This window comes from Nothoprocta perdicaria, unplaced genomic scaffold (assembly GCF_003342845.1).
Source record: "Nothoprocta perdicaria isolate Ctin4 unplaced genomic scaffold, notPer1 scaffold_25, whole genome shotgun sequence".
In the NCBI taxonomy this organism is placed as follows: Eukaryota; Metazoa; Chordata; class Aves; order Tinamiformes; family Tinamidae; genus Nothoprocta; species Nothoprocta perdicaria.
The window spans coordinates 5227757-5253290 of record NW_020455477.1 but is presented as its reverse complement, the minus strand read 5'-3'; the positions used below and the strand labels follow the sequence as shown (position 1 = coordinate 5253290).

The 25534-nt window shown below is 40.2% G+C and overlaps 1 long non-coding RNA gene across 1 annotated transcript in view; it reads right to left on the bottom strand.

Moving 5' to 3' along the window:
- LOC112947922 overlaps positions 1-22756 on the bottom strand; it is a 93103-nt gene extending 70347 nt beyond the window's left edge. Inside the window, exon 1 of the long non-coding RNA XR_003249498.1 lies at positions 22716-22756. This is a non-coding gene — a long non-coding RNA (uncharacterized LOC112947922). The remainder of the gene's footprint in view (positions 1-22715) is intronic.
- Between the last annotated feature and the right edge of the window lie 2778 nt (positions 22757-25534).

The following is a 25534-nucleotide window of genomic DNA, read 5'->3' as shown; positions in this document are numbered from 1 at the left end:
TTTAAGTATTAATCTGGCATCAATCAGAATACTATTCCAGAAGGGTAGATACACAACTCATATGTCATAATACATTCATCCAGGGCTAAGGCCTCTCTTCCAGGACTCCAGTAATTGCTAAAAACTTTAAATTCATTTTTTATTTAATGGCAGCTGAATGTAATCTGTTTTGGTGTGACCTAAAGTGACTGCAGCTTTAACCAGACTCATCATCTCTAATAAAGAGGTTAAGTTGATTTAATTCATATTAGGTAGCATCCAAAGTTGGCAGGCAGTGCTAAACCTCTCTCAACATTACTGCCTCCTTAATTTCAGCAATAGCACTGTCTCRTGGCTACAGTATGCTGCAGGGTACCTATATACAATTCAGGCAAAGATTCAGAGCCCAAATCATCTGCATTTTTCCATCTGCTGAGAACACAGTCATCCCTAACACCTGGCAAACGGTGTTGGTTGGTTCTGCTGCAGATGCATACATCAAAACCCACGTTAAAGGCAGCATTTCGCCTGAAAAACATCTTAGCTTGAAAGCATCTAAGCAGCAGCACCTAAGCATCTGTCTAAGCATCTTAGCTTGAAAAACCTCACTTGATATTAATTAGGGAGGTATTTCCACAGTGGGACGGGTGCGAGTTCCCAAGTGTCCCTTGCACATCTTTTTTCATCTAATGATGGACAAGATCAATCATTAGTCCCTAGTTCAACCAAATGAAGAGGACTGCTTTCTCCTATTTCAATAACAGTTCTTTACCTAGCAGCATCTTCCATCCCAACATCCCAAAGCTTTTTTGCACCTATTAAGTCTATAAGACATCTATCCACCTAACATTTTCCTAGCACAGATATTGCTGAAGACCCTGAGCACCTGTTTGAGACGGATACTGCATGACAGACACCTCACTATGGGCAAAACTGGAAAGTGGAAAATAATCCATGTTTTGTAGGGTTTGCCACCCAGTGGGGCAGCAGCCAGGCACCCCGCAGCTTTGCCCCACATTCCACCCCACAACTACAACCAGAGTGGCCACCACGATGCAGAGCCCTGCATGAAGCCAGCAGCAACTCTGCCGCACCACGTACACCAAGAACAGACACTTGATTTTACCCYGTTTGTGCACAACTGAAAAGTAAATATTCTAAATAAAATGGTTCCAGACTGATAAAATTTATGAGTATTATAAGAACCTGGAGAGCGCTTGTGTTTTTTTTTTTAAAAAAATGACATGGATAAAATATACGATCCATCATACCTCAGGAAATCTGCCAGTTTTAATCCATTTCAGTTGAGCTGCAGTGGAATCACAGCAGGGCAATTAATACAGAGCACTTTAACTGGATACGSTTGAACATAGGTCAAGTTTCAGCTTTATATATACAGCATTTTTCAGATCATCATTCACAGACTATGAAATAGAAAAAAAATACAAATGAAAAATGAGAACACCTAACAGCATCTTCTAATATATGTAGATATATCTTCCTTTAGCAACAAGACTTTTTTTTTCCTAGAAAGATCATCCTTAGGTCCCTTTAATTCTAACAGTGTTTAATTCACTTTTGCTCTGTGTTCATCTTTAGCATATTCAAGCATTGTTCAAGTATTGCCATCATTTATCAAGACAACAGGGAACTGACAGGGTAAAGTTGTACACACTCACCGCGCTTATATTTTAATGCATTAAGTCCTGTCTGAAACACTGTTGAGAGTTAACAGGAAAATACGTCTCCACCAAGTCTTTGTGTACAGGATACTCAATGCATTTCTCCATTGTTCTATAATAAGCAGTAAATGATAACAAGAAATAAAATAAACAGTTATGTTACAAGAAAATAAAAATGCAAGCAATTGAATGCGYAATTACAGCACCATAAGCTGGGTAACATTTAGCAACTGGGAAAAAAAACGAGCAAACAAACCAAAAAATCCAGCACTTTTCGGCAGAAAACCAGGCACCCAACATGACATCTCACAGCCAGGGCCGGAGTTGAAGCAGTGTGGGTAGACGCAGGCGGCACATGCTGCTCTGCTCCTTGTAATCCCCTCAAAGACAAGGAAACTCCCTGTCAAGAGGCTCAGCGCCCTGAAGTGAGGGAAGCAAACAAACATCTCCAACTTCATCTCTAAATGCCTCCACACGTGCAGGGTGATGGTGGCCCAGGCAGGGCCTTCCTTCCCTTCCCCAAATGCGTCCCCAAACACAGGAGCTGCTCCTGGGCTGGGCTGGCACTGGGCACGTACCTGAGCACCCCGGCAGGTACCTGAGCACCCAAGCAAGCATCACTGCCCCGAGCAGCGGGGTTGGCGAGCAGGACGTGGGCGTTTTGTCGTCCAAGGTCAGGCACGTGCTACCACCTGCACACTTCATGCACTTACAAGATGTTGAGGTTGGAAGGGACCTCTAAAGATCATCTAGCCCAACCCCCCTGCTTCAGGAGGGTCACCTAGAGCATGTGGTAAAGGATCACATCAAGGTGGGGTTTGAAGATCTGYAGAGGAGACTCTACCACCTCTCTGGGCAGCCTATTCAAGGGCTCTGCACCTTCAGGCACATGTTACTTTCTCCCAAGAAGTGTTTACCCTTGCAGGATCTTTTCAAGGTCTGCAATGTTTTCCAAACCACTGAGGCAACAACTGCACTCCCAAAGCCAAGAGATGCCAGCACGGTCAAAGCAAACCAGAACAAGCAGCACCCAATTAACTCAACCCAGACCTCAGAACATCTTTTTGCAGGCCAGATGCTGTGTGCTGACTTGCAGCCTTATCCAACAGACYGGTAACTGCCTGATTTATTCATTCTATTGCAATTCCATGCTAACCTCTATGTGCTTTTGCAGCTCTCACCTCTGTCACCTGGAGCTCAGAGTTTCTATTTCATCTAAAAATCTTCTTCCTACCTCCTGGCTCCCTTTCTCAAAATTTTGTATTAATGTCATGGCTGAAGCTACATGAACAAAACACAAAACCCACCAAAACAAAATACCTGAAGTTTCATAAAGACCAGATAACCAAATTTGGGTTTCCCATGGGCTCTCCCAATACACAGCATACGGAACCCTGCAATCACCTAAGGACATTAGGTGGAGGGTGGTCACAACCATCCATCGGCACCCACCAGTGCCCGCACATGGGCCTGTCACAGCCAGCACCTTCTGGGTACAGCCTTCAAACACTTCCTTGGCTCCAAAGCACCAGAGGAATTTTGTGTTTAAGAGAAGCTATTTCTAAAAACAATCTAACACACATCATTACAGCTTGAAAAGTGATTTCTATTAGCTGAKGAACAAAAATCATCTGTGAAACTTCCATAATATTGTAATTTTTCAAGTGAACGTGTTTATGTATGCAATTTTCCAGGGTATTACTTTAACACTGGTTTTAATTAAAATATATTTGTTTATATTTCTGACTTTGCAAGATAGAAGAAATACTGATATTGTTAGGTTTAGCAATATTTTAAGTAGTAATTGTGATAATTTTCTCAATGCACATCATTTACACAAGGGCATATATTCTACATTTTACTCCACAGTACTCTTTTCTTTGTAAAGTCATATAAAATGTGCCGCAAAGCCCTATAAACAAAGATCTACAAAACAAACCATGAAAATGAGTTACATCATCTCCCAAAAAAATCAGGTAACWCATACTGAGCCATGCAGAGAAGATTAATCACAAGAGATAAAAATCTCATTTACGAGCATTGTTTCTCAACAGGAGCTTGTTTGCAGAGGAAATTTCATTCAATATGCAGGTGAATTTTACATGTCTATTACTTGACCCAAGGAGTCCTTAACACAAAGCTAAGCAGAAAACAATAAGGATTATTCTAGTGGCAGCTGCTGAAGATTACCCTCCTCCTCAGGCAGCCCCATATGAAATAACTTGTGAAAATAACAGAAGCCCAACAAGGCAGGGCAACAGCCCAAAGCAAGTCCCACACTACTCAGGTGAGGAGGAACTTGAACTTGGATCTCCTGCAATGGAAGGGGGGGCAATATAATGAAAGAATTTGCCGTTCAGGAGGGGGTCTCTTTTGAGGAATTAAATAAGCTTTTTAATTTGCCACAGAAAGGATCGGATGAACAACCAAAATCAACATTCCCCTTCTAAGACCAGATGAAATCATTACAAAATAAGACTCATCATCTCTAATTTCTGTATTTGTAGGCTGCAGTCATCAGTCATCCATTTAATATTAGTAGGTCTCTGCAGAGATAAGAGGCTGTTTACAATATCACACTTCATTGAACTATTGACACGTGCGTTGGCTTCCTGGCTCGCAGTTCATAACTTGCCCAGCAAAAACAGCAGGAGCAACGAATCAAACTGAGGGTTCGGGACACACCGGGCTTTGCAGGGACACTCACACAGTTAATGACACGCTGCCCCCACTCATCAACGGTTTTAGATTCGGACAGACCATTGTGCACAATGTTTATCACACACAAATAATACTCTACACTAGGTAACATCTGTGTCACTTTTTGTCGTTTTAAATGCTTGCCAATCCTACATATTTCAGTAGGATACTGAAAGCTTGAATTAAGGGTACTGGTCTACACCAGGAAAAGATTTCCTGCATAACTCACCCACACAAATTAGCACAGTGGCCCTTCCCAAGTGTTCCCTCTTTTCCAGATATTAACATGCAAGGTAAAGGCCATTAACTTTGACTATTTCCCTTAAGTGTCCCTTAGTCTCTGCACCCATCTAGGGTAATAGGTATCATTCAAAACTTAAAAAGTTTTAAAAGTCACATTATAATTTTTTTTTCTTTCAAGTAACAGTAGCAGTAGACCCTACCACCAGATTTAGCACCACTGAGCTGGTCAAAGTTGCACAGTGCACACAGTGCTGTCCTTGCTCCCCAAACTGTATAGAATACCTATCTAAAAAATACTTTAAGTCTCTGTTCATGAAAAGAAGCACTCACCCATGTATGTGGAATTGTCCTGACAGCACAATACCCATGCAAGATCCTATTTTAAAGGTGCTTTTTGTAGGACAGGGGCCCAACATCAATAACAATTCCAAGTCACTAAAGAGAGTTAAAAAAAAAAAAAAAAAAAAAAAAAAAAAAGACTAAGCTGAAAAGAAGATTTGGCCTTTTGCATTCATAATTTTAAATTGATTTCTACACATAAAGGGCCAATGCATTAATAAATCAAACTCTTGCACCTAGCTACTTATTAAATCATGTGGTGCAAAACGTGTTTAAAAGTTCCTGTAAAGTGAACTAACTTATTTTGTGTTTCTTAGTAACAATATCTTTCCAAATGATCTACTGATTTGCAAGCATATGAAGCTTTTAAAAGAAGCTACAATATTTAATGAAGTCACTGTTATAACCACTGTGGTGTAAAACAGATGAATTCTGGTATCAAAGAGATTTTTTTTACAAGATGCAATTACATTACCTAAAGGAATATGCATTTTCATCCTTTTTTATGGCATTTGTATAACTTCCTTCTTGATTATCTTTTAAGACATTTCTGGGGCTTAACATTTAGAGTAGGGAAYGTTTTGCCTATGGGAGAGTTGGTCTGCACTAACGACTTATCTACTTTTCCTATGGTTTTGGCGTTTGTTCTTTTTTTTTCCTCTTAATACTTAGAGCACTTAATATTCCATCTTCAGTCTTATTTTTCTATTTAAATAGCTTACAATCTCTGTGGTTATGCTTTTAAGACATATTTGTATTAAAAAGTCACAGAGTATAGCATGCATGATCTAATGTCACTAATGGAACTTATGTGACTGATGATTGAGACTTTGGGGTTTTTTTAATCTAATGCTCATGGGGCCGATATCTTTAAGATGCACAACATTAATATAAAAGTAGACATTGAGCAAGAACAAGCATCAGATAATCTCTACTTACAGGTTGTTCCAACAACCTCCCATCATCTTCATACACCCCATTAATTCCAGGAGAGGTATAAGAAAACAGTATGAAACCAAATATTCTTGTCTCTACGCAGTCCTACTGATTTCCAGGATGCTTCCAGTCTTGTGAAGGAAACCAGCTGGCAGCTTTTCACTCYGGGATCATGAGGTGGTGCCTTTAAGCCTCAAGGGTCACAAGGACTTTTTTTTTTGCTGCAGAACTTAGAAAATCCACTTCTTTAGCACTATCCCTTAGTCTTGAACTTGGGCCAATCCCAAATTATAGAAGGAAGAAAGAACTGATTATTCCACACAAACAAATCAAGATCTATTCCTCAGWGCAAAGGAAGAAGTACAGGCTACCAGGAACGGTCTTTTTACCCCAGAGGGGTCAGAGGATGCTTGGGGGATAGATGAACAAGTTAAATCTCCTCTTCCAAGACATCCCTCTGGCTCCTTGGAGGGATTCTGGGAATGACTGGGCTGACTGCCAGGTCTGGGCACTGTGGCATTGGGAGGGAAAGCAGACTCGCAGGCAAGAATTAATACCCTAAATTATTAAAGGTATAAGCATAGAACTGCCAAAGTGCTTGGAGGCCGAGATACTTAAGCAACCAGTACCACATTCAGCACCCCAGAGGATAAGTTGAAACTAAAGACTACAGAAAAAAATAAAACCTATATTCAGTGAAAACCCAAGGGGAGTGAGGCAARCAAGATTCCAGATTCCATATTGTTGTATTTTTAACTCTCATTTCAGATATGCTTATTTATCCCTGTGAAAAATCACTTAAATACACAAGAAAACATTAGGATGTTTGTGTGGTTTATGCCCAAATCCTAACTATAAACCTTGGGAGTTTTAGTACCTCCGATCTGAATACCGGGAATGGGGAATGGGGACTGGCAATCTTGTAAAACACAACAGGAACCCATGWTCCTCACACAGCTTGGTGTTCGGAGCAGCTTTCACTTACAGAAAAAGGCACAACCAAGAGAAAAGAGAAAAGCAAATAGTTTCTATATAATCCTGTCAATTTTTGCTTCAGCCATATATTAACAATACAGGTCTGACCCTGCATAGCACCATTACCCTCAGCAGGCATATACGAGGTGTCAAAGAACTGAACTTAAAGATTACAGACAGGAATTCATGCCCAAAACAGGCATTTCTGCTCACTTGTAGCATGATAAAAAAAAGAAAAAAGTCCCCAAACCTCTCTCCATAGTTTGTCAAGACTGGATGAAGCAACAGAGAAGGTCACTGCACTTCAGACATCTTCACACCACCAAATGCCATCTCTTTGCTTAGTCACTTCTTAATTGGACTTGAGGATCAAGCTATTAGACTGTGACTTTCCAATTTCCCACACTGTGATGTTAAGGTACTATGAACCATCCATTCTAACAAATACATATCTTGTAATTGTTACTACTAATTTTMCTAATAAAAAATCCTCCACTTATGCACTGAAACATAGCAGTAAGAACCTCAAACTCACTAAGCTATACTGTAAAACTGTAAATAGAATTACTGCATTTTTAATGTAGAATCAAGAGTAAGGATTTCAAATACTACAAAATGCTTCTCTGGATACAGCCGAAGCCCCGGCAAAGGGAACACAAGAAGGCTGACAGAGCTGGCCAAGTCTGCCATCAAACAGCACTCCAGCGTTTGCCTACAACACAGACACGTTTTGGCAGAACATTCTCTTGGTACGAAGAGAGGAAGAAAAAACCAAAAAGATGCAGAAGATATATAAATTAGTTCAATAATTCAATAAAATAATTCACAGATCATTTACACAATTTTCAGCAGCACATTTCCCACTAATCAAGTGAAAAAAAAGGCATGGCTGACATATCAATCTGAGTATCTACTTTCCTGATTAATGATATATTGCTGCCTGTGTACGTGTTGAAGTTTCTTACTGGAAAATAGTTTAAATCTTTTCATGCAACATATTTCTACTGCTCCTATTAGCAATTTTCTTTAATTATCAACTTTCCAGTCCAGTAAAGACCAGGACACTTGGATGATTGCAAGGATCTTAACAAGCTCACGTTACCTCAAGAGAGTTTTTCAAAGAGACCTTGAAAATCTACAGGAATGTGTGCGATGGTTGTAACCTCAAATAAACTCAGTAATTACTCTAAGACATTTATTGTGCAGTAGCTATAATAAAACACTCTATATCAGTAATACAGTACCTATAATATCAAACCACCATATATATATATATACACACACACACATATATATCATTTCCAGGTTATACTCTCAAAAATAACTAGAAAAAGGGGCAAAAAGAGACAGTTGTCAGCCTAAACTTCCTTTTGTCACAAGTGCCACAAGGCCAGGGCCAGCAAAACCAGAGGGTACYGATCTGAGCCCATCCAGCAGGAGACGGTAAATGGCTAAAGCCCACGTTCTGTGCTAGAGCTCAAGGCTGAGAAAAAACACGTGCCAAAAGGGGCCCAAGCCTTTCACAACACTTCGTGGCAATCTCCCGGTTTTGTCATGTTTTCTAATCCTTCAGAAACAGCTCTGAAACCCTTGACAAACCAATTCAAGTTCGCAAAGCAGACATATGATGACCAGATGGCCAATAGTCTTATATTCCAACATCCATTTGCTTCAAACGTATTTTCAGATTTTCGCTTAAGACTCGTGGTTTAGGCTTGCATAGATCCTATTTTGCACGAAGAAGCTTTGCAGATGTTGGAAATACCCCTTTCACTATAGAGCGATCTCACTAAGCGCAAACGGTATTAGAGATTAAGCTGATTTGCTGCATATCTCTGGAGTATCAAAGACTCGAGTTCTCTGATGTCCACTGATAGTATTTGCTTTTTTTTAAACTGTTATTAGACAGAACAGGACTGTTGAAACAGTCTAATGAAAACAAATTCCATTCAATTTTTTGTATTGTTTTTATGACCGAATTGAACAATTGCTGACAATATTGCATACTTCAAGGGAATTGATGATATTGAAAAATAATAAGATAAATGCTTTGATGATCCATTTGTCTCTGGAAGAAATGTCAACTGTATTGAAGAAAGGCTTCAGGCTGCAATTGAGGCTTTTAATCTTCTAAAAGCCAATAAGAATTTGAGTCCTAAAGAAATACCATACATTACAAAAAAAAGATCATCATACAGGGCTGTCAGGGATGCCAAAATTTCAATAAAGGTGATTAAAAACAGATGTCTTTTATAGATTCAAAACTTCCCTGAACACAAGTTTAAAAATTGCCTACATTTCTATTTTAGATAAGTTTTACTGAACTCACAAATTGTATGATTTGTGATAGAGGAAAATTGAGATACTGATTTTCAGAAGGCAGAGACCTGCAGAGTCTTTTCCTAGGTCAGCTGATATAGTTGGAGAAAACAAACACACAAACGCACAAGCTACTGAGCTTTTCATAGACCAATAAAGCCACATTCCTGGGAAGAGCTGTATTCATCTCCCATCACTTTATCAATTAATATCTCACAGACTATGAGCAGCATTTAGCATTTATTGCCTCATCATTTACCTAGAATCCTTTAAAAAATACACTAACAGAAGCATCTGGAGTAAATTCCTACTTCTCATCCCACCAACAGAAAATTCTGTTCCTGTCATCTAGATTTTGAACAAGAGRAGATAATAGGTGAAGTGTTGTCTAAATTCACGGTAAATTAGTAAAATCAATAAAGTAAATCGCTGAACCAATCTGGTTGCTTACAAAATATATATTTTTTAAAAGATATTGTAAAATACAAGAGTGTAGCAATAAAATTAAAAAAAAATCCTAACTACTAACTTGCAACTGGATATACCTGGAAGAAAGGATTTCAGGAAGTCATCAGAAATGGATAGATCTGATGAAAAGATGCTGTCAGCATGTAAGAAATCATTAGTAGAGAAAAACAGGCGTTTTTAGGACAATATAGCTGATCAAATGGAAACATTGCCTTTAGGGTCCTACTAATTACAGTCTGGATTTCACTGAGTATAGAGATTCCAGCAAGTCCAAAGGGAACATAACATGACTAACTCATTAACTCATCTCCACAGATCACATTTATTTATCTACAGTCATGCGTTTTCAACTAAAATATTCCTGTTTTATCAAGCTGTAAATGCATAAGGTAAAAACAAATGTACAAGTGTCTTGGAGAATAAAATACTAGGAAAAATCCTAGATATTAAACATACACTTTTATTTCATAAAAGTGTAAGTATTTGCCAGAGAGGTCAATGATTCCTAGGAAGGARAAGTGGCTAATGAAATTAATTATAATGGCAATAATTTCATAATTAAGAAACTGGAGAGCTAAATCATCTGTCAAGGAGTTGGTTGTGTTTGGTCTATCATAGATAAGAGAGCATCAAAATGAAACAAAACTTAAAAACCTCTCTACATTTAAACATTAGACAGAGAAGGAAACACCGTGGAAGAAAGAGCCCCAGCACAAGCTTGCATAGTTAGTCCATCTCCTGCCTTCGGGGACACGAGAGGAGCTTGGGGAGATTCCCAGCCGCGGTAAGCTGCCATTTCTCAATGCAGAACATTCTTGGACACGAGGCCTGGAGAAGACTTTCCCCTTCCACTGCTCTTCCTCCAGACACGCACCACGTTCACTAGCACATCTACCAAGTCAAGCCCCCAAAAGCCATTTATTCTGAAAGCGCTGGGATGGGCCTCCCTAGGGCACTGTGAACAAGGGCTGCAGCTACTTCCACTGCTCCGGACCACCACCGAAGAACTGCTCAGCACACAGTGTTTTAATGCAAACCATAGAKTTTGTCCATGTTAATAAACACAGTCCGTCTGGATCTCTTCCATTAACCTGTAATTATTTCTACTYGCACTCTGCAGTATATTTCCATAGCATTCAAACAACACAGCAGATGTTAATGTTTGTAAATCCCCATGTGTGACTATTCCACTGCTTCCACTGTTACAGTTTTCTACATCTAAAAATATATATTAAAAATTATGTTTATGTTCCACTGAATGCTTGCATTCCTATGTGACATAAGTCAAGTATTAAGACGTGTTTACATTTACAGTGAGTATTTTTAGTCCTTTTAAAAGTGAAGCTATTACGTATTAGGAAAATGCACAAAAAAGTTAGATATAAATATAAAAGTATGATTGGCAAGATATTCTCTATAGATGAAATGTATTTTTCATCACATAGCACATGCAAAGAACACACATAAAGTACAAATTTTCAAAAGTGACACAATTTTATAAATCTTCAATGTATGGAATTTATGCTGAAACTGTAAAATGCAAAGTAGATTTTCAGAAGAAAGCAAAGCAGCCTAGAATTCAGTCCTTGTATGTTATAATTCATGCTTCTTTACCAGGAGAAGAGAGAGGAGGGAAAAAAAAGAAAAAAAAAAAAGGGGGTTAGTGCTCTAGTGCTCTGGGGCTCCTGCCGCAATCATCTTCGATGACACAGCCTGTGCCCACATTTGCCTTTTTCTGCAGGTGCATCACAACAGACAACACAGCCCTACCTGGATCAATTTATTCTTCTAGATGACAGCGGGATATCTTCATTTTGTCCCCAAGTGCMTCATTTTACATTCTGCACTATCGAGTCAACTCTCCTTTTAACTATTTTCTCAGCTTTCCTACACTCCCTGTCACTGCACTCTTCCTGGCCAAGAATTCAATCTGTCTCCTCTATTGACAATGCCTAACTTGGAATCATCAGTAAATTTCAACAGAATACTACACATTTTGTGCCAGAGCTATTACTGAAAATATTAAACAATACTGGTTCCAAGGCTGATRCTCAGGAACTCTATTAAATAATCTTCCTATACGCTCTGCTTCCTCATTTAAACATGATATATTCTGAGTCAGGTTTATCACTTCATTTTAGCCTTATTTCCTGGAAAGCATACAATAAAATATAAAATAATCTAATCCAACATTCTAGCTGAAAACGYCTTTGCTTGTGTATGGAGCGCACAGTTGATTTTAAAGACAATGGAAAGCATAAAACACCTGACTTTGGTAAAAGCTATTGACAATACATGGCATTGTTAAACTAAAAATCAGCTGCCTGAAGAAACATGCAGTAAGGCATATATGCATATATCAAATTTTATTTAGTGTTGGTTAATAATTCATGTTTGAAGAACATGCCTCCCTCAGCATAAAAATGCTAATTGCATTAAAGAAGAAAAAATCCCTGGAGCACATAAGCAAGCATTACAACTTGTTAGTCAAAAATTAGCAGCCAGCCCTGTAAGTCATTTTTATTAACTTATTCTACAGCTGTAATGACCACAAAATTGCAAATATTAATGAATTATTCTCCAAGACTTGGATCCATGCATGACCAAATAAATTCCTAGTTTAGCAAAATATTTTGTCACTTTGGTTTGACTGACAAACAGGCTAAAAGCGGGAATTGTAAAGCACCACAAATCTCCAGTACTTCTTTGCAGCACTTTTACAATTTCTGCTTTACCGACACTACCATATTAAGGTTTTGGTGCTGACATCATCACATGATGATCAAAGCATAAACTCTGAGAAACTGCTTTTTTAACCTTAATAGCAGGAAAAAAAAAAAAAAATCAGCCCAAGCAAATGTTTCATTTTAAAGTGCACATGGATTCATTTTTAACACTCAAGTATATTTRATGCTTTTTCCTGCCAATTCTTTTAGAAGCCTTGGAAAGTTTTCTTTCTTAATCCTTTAACCAAAACAATTTCTAAACAGCTGGCAGAGAGGATGTACTCTAGTCAAAAGAATGCCCTGCCACTAAGAACACTCACATTACTTTCCTCCTCTTTTTTTTTCCCCCTACTACWGTGGAATCCATAATCTAGTGTCTATAAAGCACACAAGGTGTATTAAATAGGTGTATGTAGCACATGTCACCTCTCTGTGTTCAGTGGAGTCAGGCAGTGAAAGCCTCCTGTGAAATTTTGGGTTTACTACAAACATGTAAGGATAAAAGAGCTGCTTCCCCTACGAAAGCCAGGGAATCACACAGCTAYGGTGCAACTGGGAGAAAGCTGGAGCTGGGAGAGGGAGACGCTGAAGCCTTGCCATGAAACCCGCCGTTTCCCGCCCCAGCAAGACGGAGCCTGGCTCTGATCGCTCAGCAGGTACAGGGGCTGTATTTCCTGTCAGGAGACAGCGATGCAGAGAACATTAACCGAGTGAGCCTGCTCATTGTTTGTGTCTCACCTAATTAAGCATTCTAATTATAAACAGCTTCAGGCTGTCATAATTAGACTCCTGTTGATCTGAGTAGAGTTTTATGGCATGYCGCGCACTGGTCATTCAGATACACCCCACCACATGCCTTGCAGAATGTCCTCCCATGGGCTACCCGCGGGCTACGTTCAGAGCCACGCTCCAACCGCCCACATTTACAGGTAACATCTCACCAGGCCTTCTTAAAAAACAAAAAAACACAAGACTACACTCAGCACTTTCTTTTTTCCTTGAGAACCAAAAATCACACACAACGGCGATCTCTTCTTCAAACGTTTATGACATTTGGATTAACAGCAGCTCTAAGCAATTGCTTCCTGATCAAATGTCATCCTTGTTATGGAATTAGTGAAATATTCATCAAGATGTCTTTTCAATTATTTTTCATGCATGTCCTCCCTAATTACATTTGCATATGCATAACTCTAATTAGCCCACTAACTTTAATATGAACCAGAAAATAAAATTTTGCACATGGTCAGGTTTAACTTTTTTAAAGGTARGGCAGTTGTGAAAGGGGGTTTTCCCACAGACAGTGGTACATCCCTACCATTTCCTAACAGCGTTTACTCTGTCGAGGAGGCAGGACAAGGTRGCAGGGGCAGGCACAGCCTGGGCAAGCTGCTGCCAGCATGCAATGACAGTCACAAAATCTTTCTTTTAATACAGTGAAGGAGACTGCGCTTACAGAAACACTTGCAGGGTCTATCAACCCTTCAGTGTGAACCCAGGCATCTCTGGAGTGCTTAGAGAAGACTTATTAAGGCAGTTAATCCAGATCCCATGTTCACAGTAGGAAGAACAGAATTTGTTTCTGTTTTTTTTCCATTTTCTCCTCTCACTCTCCATTTTTACCAGTACCATTTCCCAAGTTAAACTCCCTGAAGCACCACACTGATAAACAGAGAGCCTGCCAGTTCAAAGCTCTGGGCACTTTCTCAGCACAAGTAGAGCCAGTAAGTACATTCTTGCTGCCCTAAAATGTGTAACATGGAGAGACAAAAGAAAAGCACATCCTCAGCTAGGCAACTGTAGAAATGTTTTGTCAGTACATAATATACTCGACCAGTCTCCTTATATCTTGTCCAAGTGCTGCTTCACTTTTTTTTTTTTTAAACTCTTTAGCACGGAGTTCCCAAAGCTGTGAACAAATTCAGCCCACAAAAGATCTCTCAAAATGCCACAGAGGTCCAGAGAGAAAACAGATGGCAGTAAAACAGCTGTCAATCCACCATGGCACTCACACAGGTTACGGTCTTTCTTTGTAAATCAAAATACTTGTCCCATTCCTGTAAGGCCGCAGGGGTGTTTTGCAAAAACCAAATCATCAGCAAGACAGTAAGAAAACAGATGCTAAAAGAAACTATTATTTTAACCATGTGACACAGAAGAGATGTAGATATAAACTATATAACTGATCAGTCCTATTAATAAAATGTAAAATAGGCACACAGCATCTTTAAAACACATGATGGAGTGGCAGAACACAAAGCTGTTATTGGCATAGTTAAGATAATAGCACTATTTTTAAGTGTCTGCACAGCATTTATGTAACCATAGCATATGTGATATTTCATAGAAAAGTGATTTCCAGAAGTCTTTTTAATGTGGAGTTTTGAATTTTATCAGTCCTATTTTTCATATCCTTTTGGCTGCAAAATAGTGCTCCTGCAGCACTATGGTTCTTGTGGCASAAGTCTTCAGAGAAGAAAAAAAGAGAAAAAGAATCATAGCTAATAAAACTTTAAAACCTTTTAAAAAGATACCTAATGTGGCTTTACCTTCCATAGYAATGTTATTGCAGCTATTAACATCTGCTGTCRTGTAACCAGCCCTGCGCTAGTACCAGGAGCATTTTCTAGGCTATTTCCTAGAAATCTTCCTCACACATTGGGCACCTCTTCCCTGCAGCCCTGAGCCCAAAGATTTCTGCTCTTCTTTCAGACAGTATTCCAGGAGAAAATCAGCTTCCCTCTTTCTGCCATTTCTGCCGGGTTTGGGGTAGGTTTGAAGGGGAACTGGCATGTGGGCTGCTCCTGAAAACACTGCTCGCTCTGTGCTGCCATGGGCCTCCTCTGAACAGCAGCTGGCCCAGATTTATACCAAAACAAACCAAAAAGCAGGCAGGGAATGAATTTTCAGATGCAAGTGCTATTTTAGGACTCAAATCTTGTTTCACAGCACCAACAGTGGGTCAGAACTCAGGCGAGGGGGAAAAATCCTCTGTTCTACAGCTCTTCCCAGCAGGAGTGCCCCCACTCCCCACACAATCCAGACAAACTCCAAGGCTGGCAAGAACTAGGCAGGTTCAGAACRACCAAGCCCACAAACAGGAGCTAAGGCACCTCTTCCTGCCCCTGGCCATACAGTCACGAGTCTGATTTTGGAGATTCATCACATACCATCTGGAAGAAGGAAGTATGAAATGCTGACAGAAGCACCCAGTGTTCAAAACCCATGTTCAGGAAACCTTTGTATCCTGATTGATAGTATAAGGCAGTGATGGGTTAGAATTATAAGTACTTACATGGCTGTAARTACCGCAATGGGATGAGGGAGATGACCTAAGGTCCCTAGTTTGAGGGTCTGATAATTCTACAGCGAGCTCAGCAGGATGCAACCCCTGCAGAGCCAAATCACTCCATGGGGAAATGGAGAGCACAGCACTGCGAGCCTTGGAGTGTCCCCCTTTTAGAGGGGACTGCTAATTTCAGGATCACAAAGAACAGCCTAAGAAAAACTTCCAAACTTTGATTAAGAAAAGCAGTGACGCAGATTCAGAGAAGAGAACCCACTGAAGGGTTACTCAGTGCCAGGCAGAGCCTCAGCACCGGYAGGGAGCTGGCTGCCAGGACACTGTTTGGTGGCTCTTCACCGAGGCCATGGTACATGTGGGCACTACCCATGCTAAAAACACAGACTAAAACAGATCACCTTCAGCACAGGAAACACCAAGCAACAAGCTGGCTAAYGAAAGAGCATTACAGTGAGGTGGCACTATGTCTGTGTGCTGTTCCCAGCACGACTCTGCACAAGGCACACCTGAAACTGGGCATTCTTTCTCTTCCCTGGAAGCAAACCAGGCAATAATACTGCGGTAATGAAACACTGTGTGGCAAAACTCCTTATTTAAAACAAAAAATAAAAGAGCAAAAATTCACATTCATGTGTATGTTTACCCAAGTAATACAGAAATCTTATATAAACTTGTGCTGGGGACTTGTATTGCGTTACATTTAATGCACAGGAAACAGTACTGGTTAATGTTTCATCAGAAGCCTAAGGAGGAGCCTGGATGAGGCCAATTTTTCCACTGTTTACCCTGCAGAAGGGTTTTATGGTTGTAAGGAATTTCTTGCCCTTTCTTCTGAAACTACTTGTTTACTCTCCTGAAAACCTGCAAATAGTTATCTACTTTAACAGGACAAATTGAAATATTATTATGTAACGTAGTAAAATAAAACGTAAACAGATGAATTTTAATATTATACAATGCTTTATTCTATGGCTCATTAAACTATATTCATTACCACGCTGGATCCATAGAAACAATTTTGTAGCTTTAACAATGTACCAGATGTCAGGTTTTTGCACTGTCAGATGCTTTTATTCTCCAGCCACTAGGAATTTACAGTCAAGCTTGCTTCAATAAACACACGGATTTGGGCTCATCTATCAAATTTGCTGGCAAGTCACAGAATTAAGTTCTGAAGCCAGGCTCCATCTCGTTTTACAGAGATGGTTTCTCAAGGAACAAATACGGGGAAAAGTAAAAAAAAAAACAAAAACCACAGAGGGAAAAGAAGGACAAACCTCTCTCCCTGTTTGCTAAGGAGAGCTGGAAACACCAATAAGGTCCCACACCAGGTCCAGGGAGCAAGGACAGGCTTGTGCTCACCACCGTTCTTGCTCCATGACCTCCACGCGCCACCAGCCACCTGATGCTCCCAGTCTCTCACTGCCAGGGCTGTTGAAGCAGCTCTGCACAAGCAATTGGCCACGAGTCCTGCGCTGTTTTTCACGGCAGTCCTAATGATTTTAGGCTTTTTTTCCAGTCTCCAGTGAAGTGTTCCCACGTTATCAATCTTAATAAAAAGCACTGGAGCTGATAACCTAGAGCCTAAATGATTTGGGTTGGCTGCCAGATCTAATATTGGTCTCATTTTCCACTTAAAAGAATTGAGCCTTGTGATGAAATGAACCACCTTTACTCCAGTGTCCTGAATCTCCTCTTTTCAGACACTGGGAGAGGGTGACAGCAGCCTCCCAGGACACGGCCTGAGCCCAAGGGAGCCTGTCTCACTTCTGCTGGATTTTTCTGCATTCAAAAGGCAAAACACCATGTAACGCTACAGCTTCCTATATGCTTTAGCAGTACAATATGGTTTAAGGTYTACCACGATTCTGTTGTTTTACCGGTTTTAAAGGGATTGCCTTTGGAAGGGATGCCAAGAACCTGGCGTCAGCTCAGAGCTACACAACCTCTCAGGTTACCAGAAGCATCTTGAAGCAACATTCAAAAACACAAGGCAAACACTGTGCTTGTGCATGTGGAAAGCCAGCATAGAGCCAAACATGTGCACACCCCTTGCTCTGGCTTTTCTCTCAGTTCAGAGAGTTTACTCCAGCTTGAACCACTGTTTCAGGAAAAGAACAGGGCTTTGCTCGTTTGTTGTTTTTCCAGACAACCTGAAGGTCAGCACTTCTTCCCAGCCCTATATGTKCTTTAAATTAAAGCAATCCACACTATTCCAAAAGCCCTTTGTGATCATCACGGATCGGCAGCCTTCAGCTACAGACCTTGGCTTTGCTAATGGTGACACAGGACAACCCACGTCAGCCCAAACGCCTGCAAGACCAGAGAGCCCAGCAGGGCCAGTGCAGCCCAGAGCCACAGCTGCTGATGCTCCGATACCCAAGGCAACACATGGAAACACAGGATCCAGCAAGAGTGCCCCAAGCACCTTGAAGGCAACTTCTTCAGGCTAAAATAAACTAATTTATTTGCAAATACTCCAACAAGATGTGAGAAAGGTGATTAAAACAAAAACATACAACCATAATTTACTTCCCTCAAAATCAAAAGATTGCTCTTTTGATCCTTTATCCAACCATATGCCTCAGTCTGCAACTCTCCATCCCCACATCACATCCACAGAAAAAGACCCCGACCTAGAACTGGGCACCCCTTGCCTCCCCATCAGCCTCCAATTAAAACCAATTTGAACAATTGACCTTTCCAACCATGTACCAGCTCTTCCCTGCTGACAACTGTTGATTTTTTAAYACCACAAGAGACCTTCTTGTCACCAGGAGTATAACTTCTTGTCAGCCCCTTCCACATTCAGCTTGTCTTTTGAGTATCATCTCCTGAAACGGTCGTCTGCCTATTTAAACTCATTTAATCATGGCTYCACTGTTTGGATAATCCATAAAAAATATTCATAAGACGCAAAAAATACATTAATCTCATCAGAAAATAATCGTGCTTATTTACAACAGTCCAACTCATCATCACTTTGTTCACTAGAGCTTTTATCATGTAAAGAAAAATATCATTTTTCACTTCAAGAAAACAATCAAAAAAATTCAGCTATAGGGTAATACCAGTCTCTATAGGGAACTCAAAYGGACACAGCTCTCTCTGTCTTCTGATAAGAACCTGATGTAAAAGATGATCTGGGTTGACCCTCAGTCCTGATTTTTATTGATAACAATGAACCACTTGCACCCAAAACACACAAACTCAGGCCACTCTGATCAAATATTTTCCTATTTCTATATTAAAGGGAAAAAAAAAGAGAGTAATTAAGAAAGCCACAATGCAGTATCTTGTTCAGCTTTTTCTCATTTTAGATTTTGAATTTTGGAGGGCAGAAAGAAGCTCTGAAATTGTGCTAAATGCCGACAGGCTCAGCACTCTAAAGTGGGATTGAGGACAAATTTAATGAARAGGGGGAAGAAAAAAAAAGTCTTTATCAGAGGATTCTCCCTTTTGTACCTAYGTAGATATCATAGGAAAAACGTCCTCCCAGAGCAGCACGACACTGAGAAAAGGCAGTTTCCCTTGAAGTACGTTCGCCCCAGTGACTGGAGGCTCCTCTCATCTTGCTGCAGCCACACGACAGGCTGCGGAGCTGGAAAACCTGCGCAGCTGCGGCGCGATCCCTGCCCGCAGAGCCAGGCTTACTGATGTTCCTGCTTGCTCTGAAAGCAGTTGTAATGAAAACCTTTCGTTCAKCCCCGAAACACTCCTTGTTTTATGCTTTAGCAGACCATTGAAGCAAACAAGTGTATGGACTAATTCAGGGATATTATCAGCTACCTTATTCTATCTTTAGAGACTGCACAATCATCTTCATCAATCCAAAAAGGGACAATTACAATGGAAAAAGCTGTCAAATGATCGTTAATGTTACTGATTACAGAAGAAGTAGCCATCCAGGAAGGATATTTACCAGCTGAGCACTCAGAAAAATAAACTTTGCAGGTTAGTTTCTTTTATATAYAATTAGAGTAACTGGTTTGTCCCTTCTTCACACAGGTTCATTGGTTCATGTGACTATTTTCACTTGTACTTTCTTCTTCACTTTTATTCTGGCCAAGCCTGCCTGTTTCTATAGTTACTCTGCTGATTTTCCTCCTTATAAAAGGCAAAAAGAAAACCTGTGCCTTGAGCAGCAAGCGGCTGCTCAAGGTTTGGTACCTCAGGGGTACCCAGAAAGGCCAGGAACAGGCTGCAGCGGTGTGGGAGCTCCCAGCGAGCCCCAAAGGACAGCAGGAACATTGCTTAGTCCAAGAGCACGTGGGTCASGGACTCAACCCAAACCTCCCGACCTCGCACGCTTCATTACATGCCACGCAATGCGACCTCCAGGTAGTGCCATTTCCAGCCCAAGCTGAGGTCTATACCTTTCTAATACAGAGAATTACCTTATTTTAAACGTAATCTCTCTAGTTTCTCCAGAACTATTTACATAGTATAAATTCAAATTTAAAAAGTCCTAATTTGCCCCTATACTGATGCACTTATCAATTCTTCCCTAAAACAAAGCRAAATATCAGACATTAAGTGATTTTCCCAAACTTGGTCAGAAAAGGTTTGCGGATTTTCATCACTGCAAATTTTACAGTGCATTGACTTCAGTGACTTGCATGAAAAAAGCTTTATTCCTGCGTGAAACCTAATGAAGTGGGAGCTATTTAGTCTAGGCCTTTTGAAGAACCAACTTTTACAATGCAGAAAAAAAAAAGAGATAGAGAATCCACCACAACTTTTGAATCTCCTGTCTCTCATACTTCTATCACATTGCAAGCAAGTGTCTGTGGTGAAGGAAGAGTCATAAATCCCAGGAGCCTAAATATTACATTAAGCATGTGAATTATATTGAATCCCTACATCATGATGTGGAATATGCAGGATGAGAGAACTAGAGCACAGAAAGATGAAATAATATCAGCAGCTGTTACTCACCGCCTTTTGTCAACATTTAAAGTGCTTTTATAATAGAAAAGAATAAAAATATTCCTTGTCTGAAGTCATCCACCTATACACAACATGCAACGGTTACCCCACAGCTACCCATACGCAAAGCAAACTATGAATAAAATGCTAGCTGTGCACTGAGTCCCATGATAGAGACCAGATGGAGATCTAGTCATGCTTGAGAAAGTTCTTTTCTAGATATATGCAATGGTCAGTAATCCCAGTTCCCAGAGCACATGGAGGAAGCAGCAGCTCCTCAGGAGGGGCTGCAGGATTGTCTGGAGTGCTGCAACATTTCCTTCTTTTGCTACAGAAACAGAGCTGTAACCTGCACCATTTTAGCTTCTAGATAAAAATCATAGTTAGGACTACTGCTCTAACCAATTTTGTAAGAATGAGTTAAATAAATAAAGGTTGATTTACTCAGTTTGTCTTATTGTTCATTAAGTGGCTTTGGTCTTGCTCACTGCACTGTTTTATCATTAATTGGAGCACAATTAAAGATGTTCACACCTGCAGTGCCACAAAATTCCATCAACAGCATACAAAATCCTCTAACTGAAGACATAAAACATTACCCTTCCATGGTAATTGTTTAGCAAAGACATTTGCATCAGAGAAGTTTAATGAAAAAGTGACTTTAAAAAGTCTGTATTGCAACTCATATTAAAACAGCACGGGTTATTATATAAATATGTGAAATATTTATCTAATCCAAATATTCATGTCAGCACAGACAAATCCAAACAGACACAAATATCTGGCAGAAGCTGACAAGAATAAAACAATTCACCCCAAACTCAAATTTTCTCCTGCAGTTTCCTGTAGCAGCAAACCATATTAGAGTATTCAAGAACAGATAAATACAAAACCCACAAATACAAAATACAAATATCTTGTATACGAGCAACCAACTTGAGAATATGTTCAGGTGTTTCAAATTGTTCCAGGTGCTCGTGATAATGGAGATCTTTAAGTTTCCTGAGACAAAACACCTGAAGCTCATCCAACAACGTGAGGATCATTGCACATCCCTTAGGTACTAACTACAATGCCTATAACCCTAAGAACCTCTGCTCTTAGTACTAAAGGATTCCTCCTAATTTCCATTCAAAATACAAGTCCAGAATTCACTAAATTGTTTGACCTACACACAAACTTTTCATCTGAGATCATTTCTTTGTTCAAGAAGAAATAACATAAAAAGAAACACTATGTAAGTTACCATCAAATAACTCAGGAATATGGACCTTGCATTCAAAATAACTACTCAGTTGAAATAATGTGTAACTCCCAATCATTAATTAARAAAATTTCAATCACACATTGCCTTTGAAAACTGTGCATACTTTTAATAGATTAACCTGTAGTTTTCATGACCCTGAATAAAATCTAATTTTCATAATTCACAAATGATGAAAGCCTTGTAAAACCACTAGAGAGGAGAATACTAATTTGCATTCTGCTGCAACTTAACACCACTTAATATCCCATACATTTTTTGCAAAGATGCTTTGAAAAGTTTGTAAATAATGTTGATATGTCAGTCATCAATAATATTAAATGTATCAGAAATATTATGAAAATAAAAGTGGAGCTTAATTGCACTTTTCCAAATGGGGCCCAATTCTGCCCTCTGTTACTCAGTTTGCTCAGGAATCTGTCAGCTCTCCAATATATCTCCCTTCCTCAACAGTGTTTTTTTTTGTTGTTGTTTGTTTGTTTTGATGAAATGCTTGCCAGTGTAGCCTGAATACTTATTTTGTAGGGTGAATCTTGAGCACAGAATGGTTGGGGTTGGAAGAGACCTCTAGTCCAACGCCCTGCTCAAGCTGGGTCACCTACAGCACATGGCTTGGGACTTGTCCACATGTTTTTTTAATTGCTCCATGGAAGGAGGCTCCACAGGCCACCTGTTCCAGCACACAGTCTACCCTTCCAGTAAAGATATTTTTTTCCTAATGTTCAGAGGACACCCGTGTTGTCTCTTGTCCTATTGCTAGCACCCCTGAGAAGGGTCTTGCCCCAACCCCTTTCCACCCTCCCTTCAAGGATTTAGATACATGGGTAAGATCCCCCCCTCAGCCTTCCTACCTTGAACAGGTCCAGCACTCTCRGTCTTTCTCATACAAAGGAGGCTCTGCAGAGCTGTATCTGCTGACAGAAGGTCTGTTGGGTGGAGGCTCCTTACACTTCACCTTCAGGGACTTCAGCAGCTGCTGGAGAACCAAGTCTGCAGCAGATCACAACCACCTTGAGGAATCRTATACTGGCACGGACCAGAACAGCCTTCTTGCACCCTTCTGCACAAAGAGGGAGCTGGTTCTGGTTCTGGCTCTTATACAGCCTCTTCGCCACTCTGATTGGGTGGTGTCTCCCACCCTAATCAGGGGTCAGCTGGAGCAAAGGCCCCAAGCCTCTGATCAGGAGGATTGGAGCTCATTAGCACCTGCTCCACCAAGGCTGTGCACAAGGGAAGATGCCCTTGACTCTCCTGCTGGCAGCAAGCACCTCTGAAGGTCACTGCTAGCAAGGTGTTTAACCTAGATCTCTTATCTAGTCATGTATTTTTGGATGACGCTCAACAGGCAGGTATCACACAGTCCATCTCAAGTCACCCTCCACTGCACATTTTCCCCCCACCCTCTATTTAGCTGACAAAAAGCAACAGACCCCAGATTCAAGTTCCAATGTGTTGATATCGACAGCGATACTGAGCAGTATGTTGGCAGTGTGTGCTGTGTCCAACACAAAAGAAGGGTGGAAGATCAGTCACATCCAGTCAAGATCAACCACCTGCATAAAGGGAACAAGCAAACTGGGCTGAATGCAATACATGGACAATGTATATTAGTTTTCATTTTATTTGGAAAAAAAATATTTAAATAGTTTTCCTGTAATTTTATKAGCTGTAATTTCTAACATTAGAGAAACTGCGAGCATGTGGTCCCAGACAGAAAACTCCCAGTTTCTCTGAACCACTGCTMATGAAGTCTACTATTTCTCAGGACACTTGACAACGTTTTGTCATCTGATGGGGCATGAATCCAAGTTCTCTGACCATCAGAAAGGCAATTCACRTTTGTTTATCATTTGTGAGGGGAAAAAAAAACCTACTAATGTATGCAGCGTATAGAAGAAAGGTAGAAGAAAGGTATGAGTGGATGCAAGATACAGCATGCATCCACTGGCAACTCTAATCAATGAGAATCTTATAGCTACTGATATCAAATATCTAATATAATGACTTCTAAGCGTGTTTTGCTCTGCTTTTGACCCTAAACATTCAAAAGCATTAGCTTAATGCCCCAGGGGAAGGAAAAACAAAGCAGAATTATTCCTAAAATGTACAAGTTGCACTTGGGGACTTAAAGCCACTTAAATTGAGGATTTCAATAGCATCAAAGCACCTTCACACACAGGCAGCCTCTTACGTACCTGCTCGCCTGTCTCTGAAGCTATAAAAGAAAAAGAACAGAAAGAGGCTGTTTATTTCTGAGGTGCTCTGTTACCTGCTGGCTGGGGCAAGTCCTTTAAAAGGGGTTTTAGGTTTGACTAAGGGGTTTTAGGATCGACTAAGAGTGAAGTTCCCCACCTGCCTCATGATGCTGGACACTGTCCCAATCGGCTGGCTCACCTCCCACGCTATCCACACTCGGAGCCGGTGAGCAAGCTTCTCATCACAGAAATCCAACSTTATTCACTCTCCGATTATGTAAGCTCTGTTTTTCCTCACAAATTCGTGTAACATTTGCATTAGTGCCTAATGCAAACCTCCGCTCCCACATTTGGAAATACTAGATAACACTTTCTCAATGATAGACATGTAAAAGGAAGTTTCAAAGGCTACTAGAAAAAGAAATTAGAATAAGCTGAGTATTAGCCAGAAACCTTATCCAAATGGTACTCCCTGCTGTATAAGCAGCCTCCYCAGGCTTTCAAAGGTATTTCTCCTTCTATATTACTAATTTATCAGACTATTCCTAATTCATTTTAATTCCCTGTGACATTTACTGAAATAATACTACATGATTTCTAATTAAAGCTGTTTGCTTATTAGTCCACAGGCATAMCCCTAAAGGAAAAATACTCAAACCATGCAACCGAATTACATAAGCTTTCTGAAACGTATCTACACATGCATGCCTTGTGTACAAGTGCTGGATAAAGCATCTGCTCAAGGAAAAGAGGTGGAAGAATAAGTGTTAGGTACAATTTGTTCTCATCTGAGCGGATTAGGAGTGGAATTGCTAAACRTACATAAGACACGCAAATGGTGAGAGGCTGAAAGGGACCACAGGAAAGCACCAAATGAAGCTCTACTTTGTTCCCTWCCAATTACCCGGACCACCCAGCATGCATAAAACAAAGGCACGAAGGTTCGTTTGGTTTCAATTTGCATACAAGTATCTGCTATATTTCTTTGAAGCTTGCTTGTTTATTTAGTATTCTTACAATAGCGTAACAGCAGCACTAACAAAAGCTTTGCATTAGCCCAACCTCATGCCAAACAAGGCTCAAGACAGAATTATAAAATAATACACAGAGTTCAGAACTGCCAGGGTTTCCTCATGCCAAGTTCCAATTTTTCATTTCAGCTTTCTCATACAGGGAGAAACAGCTTGGCTTCCTCTTTTTAGGATGTGCTACACTGGTATATGCTTGAACTTTTAGAAACACTTCAATAAATCTATGTTTCATAAAACAATATTCTCTTCTGTTTAATTTTGCTTCATAACTGCTTTTCCCAATTTAAACACTGTAGGCTGGCTCATTGACTCATTCAGAAGATTTTCTTCTTCATTTTTGCTTTGGAACCACTAAAAGTCATACACAAAGGGCCATACAACATGGAATAGTAATTTTGCCTTTTMCCAAGGGCAGAATTAGGACTTCACTAATGAGAATAAATA